This window comes from Podarcis liolepis (genome assembly GCF_965112155.1).
Source record: "Podarcis liolepis genome assembly, chromosome: 15".
Lineage (NCBI taxonomy): Eukaryota > Metazoa > Chordata > Lepidosauria > Squamata > Lacertidae > Podarcis > Podarcis liolepis.
This window is the reverse complement of record NC_139566.1, coordinates 4,320,256-4,328,745: the sequence shown is the minus strand read 5'-3', so window position 1 is coordinate 4,328,745 and position 8,490 is coordinate 4,320,256. Positions and strand designations below refer to the sequence as shown.

General features: G+C 47.4%; 1 protein-coding gene across 1 annotated transcript in view; it reads left to right on the top strand.

Annotated features, from left to right (window-relative positions):
* The first annotated feature begins 6,053 nt into the window (after positions 1 to 6,053).
* The window catches only part of HORMAD1 (HORMA domain containing 1), a 578,262-nt gene continuing 575,825 nt past the window's right edge, over positions 6,054 to 8,490 (top strand). The window contains exon 1 of the mRNA XM_083477271.1: positions 6,054 to 6,083. The gene's annotated coding sequence lies outside the window, so the exon portion shown is untranslated. The remainder of the gene's footprint in view (positions 6,084 to 8,490) is intronic.

Sequence of the window (8,490 nt, the reverse complement as noted above, 5' to 3'; positions counted from 1 at the left end):
AGCATCTCCACCCCCATCGTTCTGCCCGGACACGGAGGTCCAACGCCAACGGCCTTCTGGCAGTTCCCTCATTGCGAGAAGTGAGGTTACAGGGAACCAGGCAGAGGGCCTTCTCGGTGGTGGCACCCGCCCTGTGGAACGTCCTCCCAGCAGATGTCAAAGAGAACAACAACTACCATTAATAATGTTTAATAATGTTTAATGTTTTATTATGTTTTTATATACAGTGGTACCTCTGGATCTGAACGGGATCCGTTCTGGAGTCCTGTTCGCATCCTGAGCAGAACACAACCCGCGTCTGCGCATGCGCGGGTCATGATTCGTCAATTATGCGCATGCGCATGATGTCATTTTGAGCGTATGCGCATGCACGAGCGGCGAAACCCGGAAGTAACCCGTTCCATTACTTCCAGGTCGCTGCAGAACGCATCCTGAAAACGCTCAACCTGAAGCGACTTTAACCCGAGGTATGACTGTATGTTGCAAGCCGCCAGAGTAGCTGGGGCGATATTATTATTATTATTATTATTATTATTATTATTATTATTATTATTAAATAGAATGTCCCTATTTTCACTGGAGAAATGTTGGAGGATATGCAGTTCCCAGAGTAGTTTAACAACCACTCCCTCTTCCCAGAAAACTCAGAATTGTAGCTCTGTTCGGAGGAATGACAGCCTCTCTGCACCTTTAAAAAACTATAGTTCCCAGGATTCCCTGGGGGAAGCCAGGTCTGCCTAAAGTCTGCTGCTGCTGCTTCAGAGGTACAGTGGTACCTCAGGTTACATATGCTTCAGGTTACATACGCTTCAGGTTACAGACTCCGCTAACCCAGAAATAGTGCTTCAGGTTAAGAACTTTGCTTCAGGATGAGAACAGAAATCGTGCTCCGGCGGCGCGGCGGCAGCAGGAGGCTCCATTAGCTAAAGTGGTGCTTCAGGTTAAGAACAGTTTCAGGTTAAGAACGGACCTCTGGAACAGATTAAGTACTTAACCTGAGGTACCACTGTATAGTGCAGATGGGGCCCGATTCTAGGCTGCTTTTGTGCATGCTACGTTCGTCAGTGAGGCTTCTTTCCTCTCTCAGCTTAGAGATGCTGTGTGGGGTTACCTAACAGCTCAGGTGAGCTGTCAGCAATGGAATATTGCCCAACACGCTGCGTAGAAGTGAAAGGGCATTTCAACCAGGCGAAAGCTTCGCCCTTGGCGCACAGGAGTGGTCTGTCGCCTTCCTGTCCTCATTACAGGCTTCCCCTGTGGCCTCAGACAGACCATTATGGGAATCGCCGCGAGGAATAGCTTTTTCCTGATCCAACGTGGTCCTCCTCAAGTCCTCGCGCGAAAGCATTTCCCCAGATGCCCGGCCAAGCCTTTTCCTGAGCGGCGAGAAAATGGGGACTTGTCAACCATCCGCCGCTTCCATTGTTAGGATGTTTCCCCAGCGGATTAATGAAAAATCTCTTTCAAAGCGAGGAGGTCTGCATCTTCCTCAAGTGGGACAAAATTGCTTCTGCCGATTCCTTCAGGCTCCGGGCTTCTCACTGCTGGGCGGGTCTCTTAATTGCCTTTTCCTCTCGGACGCCATAATTTCTACAGGTCTCTAGGCTTCAGAGTAACAGCACCTTCCTGTTATTGGGAAGGGACTGGCCGCTGCTCCCTGTGCCTCTGAAAAACCCCTTTGTGATGGCCTGGAACTTGGACTTGGACTTGGAACCAGAGGTGTCTCAGTCCGCAGCGGATCCTTTGCCTCAGGCGGCAGCTGAACCAAGTCTGGGATAGGGAGCCTGTGTCCGACAACATCTCAAGGGCACCACGTCAACGGTCCATGTCTTACTTTACAGTTACTTTACAGTACTTTGCAGACAGTCCTCTGTCGCAAGGTGTCTTCTGTTCGAAGGGTTTTCCTGTGCAAGTCCAATTTTAAAACAAAGATCCCTAAGAAAGGAGAGGGAGGCTTGACATTCTCCCTGAGTCCTAGTAAAGAAAACTTGGATATATTTTTTGCAAGCATTGGGCCTAGGAACTCGATTAAAAAACAAAACCCAAACAAACTCCTAGATTTTTTCAAGATTTAGGAACTTGATCTGTTTTTCAAAAAGAAAATGAAATCTCTGATATTTTTGCAACCATTAGGAACAGGAACTTGATCTTGGGGAGAAAAGAAACCCTAAGCTAGACACCCCCAGAAATGGAGATTATTACAGTTCTTTGCCACCTGTATACCAGAAAATAATTCTTTGAGAATAATAATAATAATAGTTCAAAATTTGAGCATGTTTGTGATCGCAAGGGCTAAGAATTTTATTAGATCTGAAAGCTTATTTTAAAGCCTGCGATCCATTCTGAGATCTTATGATGACAGGCGGTATATAAATCTAATACATAAACAAGAAATAAATAAATAAAAATCATATTTCCTTTGAAGGACTCAGAACGTGTCTTGTATCTCCCCGCAAGTCCTACTCAGAGTAGACCCACTGAAATGAATCAACGTGACCAGGGCTGCATGCACACCATACCTTCAAAGCACATCCCCACCCTACAAGCCTCACAGATCTACAATTCCCAGCGCCCTTAACAAACTACAGTTCCCAGAATTCTTTGGGGATGAGAATGTCCTTTAAAAACATATGGCTTGTGTACACACAGCCAGACTTTGTTCCGTTCATTTCAAATGGACTTGTAAGTGGAATTGAGTTGGACACCACCCGAGGGGTCTACTCGGAGTAGGGATTGATCTACGTACAACCTTTCGGAGTTGCTGTTTTGACTCTGAAAGCTGGATTCGGCGTCCAGTATCCCGTTGGGCTTGCGCCTTGCAGAAGTCTGGCTCCCACATCCCCCTGCTCCAATCTTTATGCCCCTTAGAAAAATAACTAGGGCCCATCAATCCACTTTTTATGGGTTCCTCCCCCCTCCTCTCCCTGCCCCTTCAGATTTGGATCGTGCCCAGGAATTCATTATCATCTGTAATCCCAGGGAGATGGATGTTCGCAGCCCAGCGGCGAGAGAGACAGAAGAATGATCCCATAGCATCAGTCCTCCGGATAAATCTCCCTGCGTCTATCCATCGGTAATTGATGTTTTTCCCCAAGCTGGCTGGGCAGGTCCACGTTTGCGTATGTTAAAAAATTGCCTCTTTTGCGGCGCCCGCATAGAAGGGGCCAAGCCAGCCTCTTCCACTTCAAAACAAATTGATTTCAGGCAATTAATGCTGGTGGCCTGCAAGAAAGGTTACACAATCTTTAAATGGGGTTGTGAGCCGCGTTAGGGAAAGGGAAATGAAAATCAGCAGAGATTTGAGGGAGGGGTGCGTTTCCTGCCTGGTGACATCTCTCTTGACCAAAGTGCCCTGGTGGGTAGGCAGGCTTCAGAGATATGCAGGGCTACTGGTCAGTTGGAGTGGGAAAGGTAGAAAATTTGAGGCTGTATTAAAAACACAGCCATGCCTATTATGGTGATGATTATTGTATTTGTACCCGACCCATCTGGGTACAAGGGTCCTGCTAGATTGGGGGAAAGTGTAGGGGAAAGCAATCTTTCGGGAAGCTTTTAATGTTTGATGTATTATGGTATTTTAATATTCTTTTGGAAGCCGCCCAGAGTGGCTGGGGAAGCCCAGCCAAATGGGCGGGGTATAAAAAATAAATTATTATTATTATTATTATCTAGTCCACCTTCCTGTTCTCACAGTTGCCAGGTACCCCAAGAATTTAAGAACTGAGATAGACTGCCCTCAGACCTGGAGGTTCGATAAGAATATCAGAAGAGCCCTGTAATTGGATCAGCCCAACTCTATTTTTTTTAAGATAATCTTTATTGATTTTATGATTACATACTATAACTATACATATACACATTACTTTACATTTACTCCTAAGAGTTGACTTCCCTCCTTCCTTCTTCTGGCTTTTTTATGACGTCTCTAAGTTTTTCACATGGTCTTTATCGATTTTGTATATTGTTGTTCTTCTTTCAACTTTATCCCTACAGTGTCTATATACAAATAAATCCTTCTGTATATACACGTCTTGTTGTTTGTCTATATTCATTTACAGATACAATTAGTTACCTTGGTTGTATTTTACATTTTAATTCATATTGTCATTTAACATTCAATAAAGTTTCTTTTAATTTCCCATTATGAGGTTTGGATCAACCCAACTCCAGTCCAAACCGATTCCCTAACGGGAAACCCACAAACATGAGTGCAGTAAAGGTAAAGGGACCCCTGACCATTCGGTCCAGTCGTGGCTGACTCTAGGGTTGCAGCGCTCATCTCGCTTTACTGGCCGAGGGAGCCAGCGTACAGCTTCCGGATCATGTAGCCAGCATGACTAAGCCGCTTCTGGTGAACCAGAGCAGCGCACGGAAACGCCGTTTACCTTCCCGCCTGGACCTAATGGTCAGGGGTCCCTTTACCTTTACCTTATGACGATTGTATGTTCGAATATTTCTCGCTGTCCGATTTCTGTGACTGTTCACCGAACTTTCCAGTCACACCTTGTATAACAGGTAGCGGGGAAGTGAATGCACTCTGCGCATGTTCTACGAGCACCTTGCACATTCCGGGATTGGGCCCTTGCTGTTTGAGAGGAGTTAATTCCCGTCTCGAGTTAAGTTTGGCGTCTCTCTGCACAGCTGGCTAAATTGGATTATTGCGTGAATTCAAGGACAGGGAGGCTGAAGGGTTTGTGGAACAGACAGGTTGTGTAAGGGGAAAAGGTCCTGGTGTTGTTATGGGGCGAAGCTGGAAGGCCCCAGAGTCGTAAGCGCCCCCATCCATCCATCCGAAGAGATTGGCTGAAACGTATGGAGCTGTCACCCTCCGAGCAAAGGGTTCACGGCTCCTAAAGTGGATTCCTTTTCTCAGCCCTAAAGATAGATCGTAATCCTTGTTAGCAAGAGATCATCTCGTTTAGCATTTAGGGCTGCTATCCAGAAGCCATCAGGGATGCTGAGATGTTTGTGTGTGTTTCAGGGGCAGAGATCTAGCACAGAGAATGAGCAGTGCTAAGACAAAACCCAAACAGTGGTTTCCCCTTTCTCCAAAAAGTCTGCCCCTTGCAAATCATCTGCTTTGGTAATAATATGGAGAGTCTGCTAAAAATGTGGGTGTGGGTGTGTGTCATTTTGCATACAGAGTGAGGGTGAAAAGCATTGCCCTCGCTCCGGTTCGGCTTGGTGACGGAATCGTGTTGCCAATTCTGATTGGCTATGTGGCACTGTGATGTCATCAAGAAGGTTGCATGGTCCCTGATTGGCTGGTTCGCCCAATTAACAAGAATATTGATAGATGACACAATCCCGAGCTAAGTGGAGCAATAGCCTGACTCTGTAGAAGGCAGCTTGCTATGTTCTCATTTAAATCAGAGCCGTGAGGCCTGGAATCTTATATCTTTAATTTGAAGGGAAGTGCGATAGCTCATTGACAGAGCAGGTCCCAGGTTTAATCGCTGACATATCCAGGAAGGGCTGGGAATGTCCCCTGCCTTGAAAGCCTGGAGAACAACTGCCAGTCAGTGTAGGCAATATTAAGCTTGATGGGTCAATGGCCCAGCTCACTATAAAACAGCTTCCTATATTCCTGTTTTAAAATACCCTAAAATAACTGTCACGCGCAACACCGTTAAGAGCAACAGTCAAATAAAACAGGTCAACGGAAGCTGAAGAATTAATTTGTTTTCTTCCTAAGGGCCTTGCTGGATCCTGCAATACTCGCCTCCGAGGAAGCTCCTTCTCACAGCCAAGCCAGTGTGTCCCTGAGCACGTGCAGACTGCCTCATTTTTGCATACCTGTTGCCTGCCTTCCACCAATCCAGAAAGGGCTTTTTAGAGAAGCTCAAACTCTTGGAATAGGCACATTCTTTTAAGCTTCTGCAAGACAGATGTACAACAGGTTAAGGAACCCACCCACCCCTGCTTTATCTCCGCCGGCAGGTTCCCGTTTGGAATTGGTCTTCATGATTCCCTTGAGTGGAAACTGCAGCCACTCTGTGTGAGTTAAGTCTAGTCTGCCTCTCCGCAGCCAAGGACTGTTGTTGTTGTTGTTGTTGTTGTTATTTAGTCGTTTAGTCGTGTCCGCCTCTTCATGACCCCATGGACCAGAGCACGCCAGGCTCTCCTGTCTTCCACTGCCTCCTGCAGTTTGGTCAAACTCATGCTGGTAGCTTCGAGAACACTGTCCCACCATCTTGTCCTCTGTCATCCCCTTCTTCTTGTGCCCTCCATCTTTCCCAACATCAGGGTCTTTTCCAGGGAGTCTTCTCTTCTCATGAGGTGGCCAAAGTTTTGGAGTCGCAGCATCAGGATCTGTCCTTCCAGTGAGCACTCAGGGCTGATTTCCTTCAGAATGGAGAGGTTTGATCTTCTTGCAGTCCATGGGACTCTCAAGAGTCTCCTCCAGCACCACAATTCAAAAGCATCCATTCTTCGGCGATCAGCCTTCTTGATGGTCTAGCTCTCACTTCCATACATCACTACTGGGAAAACCAGAGCTTTAACTATACGGACCTTTGTTGGCAAGGTGATGTCTCTGCTTTTTAAGATGCTGTCTAGGTTTGTCATTGCTTTTCTCCCAAGAAGCAGGCGTCTTTGAATTTTGTGACTGCTGTCACCATCTGCAGTGATCATGGAGCCCAAGAAAGTAAAATCTCTCACTGCCTCCATTTCTTCCCCTTTTATTTGCCAGGAGGTGATGGGCCCAGTGGCCATGATCTTAGTTTTTTAGATCCCTTCATGGATCCCTGCCTTGCTGTGGCGAAGGGGCTTGACTAACTCAGAGAAGCTATGAGCTATGCTGTGAAGGGCCACCCAAGATGGACAGGTCATAGTGGACCAAACATGATCCACCTGGAGCAGGAACCGGCAAGCCACTCCAGTATCCCTGCCAAGAAAACTCCATGGACAAAAACCTGAGGACTAGTGACTTTTTAAAAGTAAATCTGCACCCTGCCTGTTCCACCAGGTGCTGCTCAAGACAACAAAGACTGCATAATCTTATACGATATGAGAGTTTCAGAAACAAATATCAGGTCCGGCAGAACAATTTCTAGCAGGCCTCAAAATGGCTGTAGCCATCTGCACGGCAGATGTTCAACAGGAGCGGCTTCCGGTTGGCTCCGCAGTGAGAGGGAAGAGTGTTGCCCAGGGGCATTTCTGCCTGCTGTACAGCTGTGAGGGCCCTTCCAGGAGCCCAGGGAGGGGGCAGCCCATGCCCTCTCCCCTGTCCCTTTCCCCTCCCACTTCTGAATGAAGCCACCCCCTCCTTGCCACTGTGTCTCCTGCTACTTCGCCATCGAAGTCTCTGCGGCCTGATATTAATGGATGAGTGTAATATACCTGGGCTCTGCAGATGTTTATTGCTGTTCTGCTAATTGCCTCTGCCTTTAATTGTTTTAGCATGATTGATGGAGACGATGATAAAGGGTTTGTGTGCGCTGGTGTCTCTCTGTGTAGGCAGCTATTCTTCTGGATCAGGCAAGGCTCCTTCACAGAGGCGTCTTCTGGGCAAAGCATTTTTATATTAATAATAATTTATACCCCACCCATCTGGCAGAGTTTCCCCAGCCACTCGGGGGGGGGGAGGGGCTTCCAATTGAGTGTTAAAAACAATACAGCATTAAATGTTAAAAACTTTCCTAAACAGGGCCACCTTCAGTTGTCTTTTAAAAGTAAAATAGTTGTTTATTGCCTTGATATCTGAAGGGAGGGTGTTCCACAGGGCGGGTGCCACCACCGAGAAGGCCCTCTGCCTGGTTCCCTGTAACTTCACTTCTCTGTAACTTCACTTCTGCCGCGCCACCGCTGCACAATTTCTGTTCTCATCCTGAAGCAAAGTTCTTAACTTGAGGTACTATTTCTGGGTTAGTGAAGTCTGTAACCCGAAGCATCTGTAACCTGAAGTGTCTGTAACCTGAGGTACCACTGTAGTTGTTTATTTCCTTGATATCTGGTGAGGGTGGTGTTCCACAGGGCGTGTGCCACCACCGAGAAGGCCCTCTGCCTGGTTCCCTGTAACTTGGATTCTCACAGGGAGGGAACCACCAGAAGGCCCTCGGAGCTGGACCTCAGTGTCCAGGCAGAACGATGGAGGTGGAGACGCTCCTTCAGATATACTGGATTGAGGCCGTTTAGACCAACACTTTGATCTTTCAAGACCGGTGTTATGTGGTCTCGGCGGCCGCTCCCAGGCACCAGTCTAGCTGCCGCATTCTGGATTAGTTGTAGTTTTTGGGTCACCTTCAAAGGTAATCCCATGTAGAGCGCATTGCAGTAGTCCAAGCGGGAGATAACCAGAGCATGAACCACTCTGGTGAGACAGTCTGTGGGCAGATAGGGTCTCATCCTGCGTACTAGATGGAGCTGATAAACAGCCGTCCTGGACACAGAGTTGACCTGCGCCTCCATGGAGAGCTGTGAGTCCAAAATGACTCCCAGGCTGCGCACCTGGTCCTTCAGGGGCACAGGTACCCCATTCAGGACCAGGGA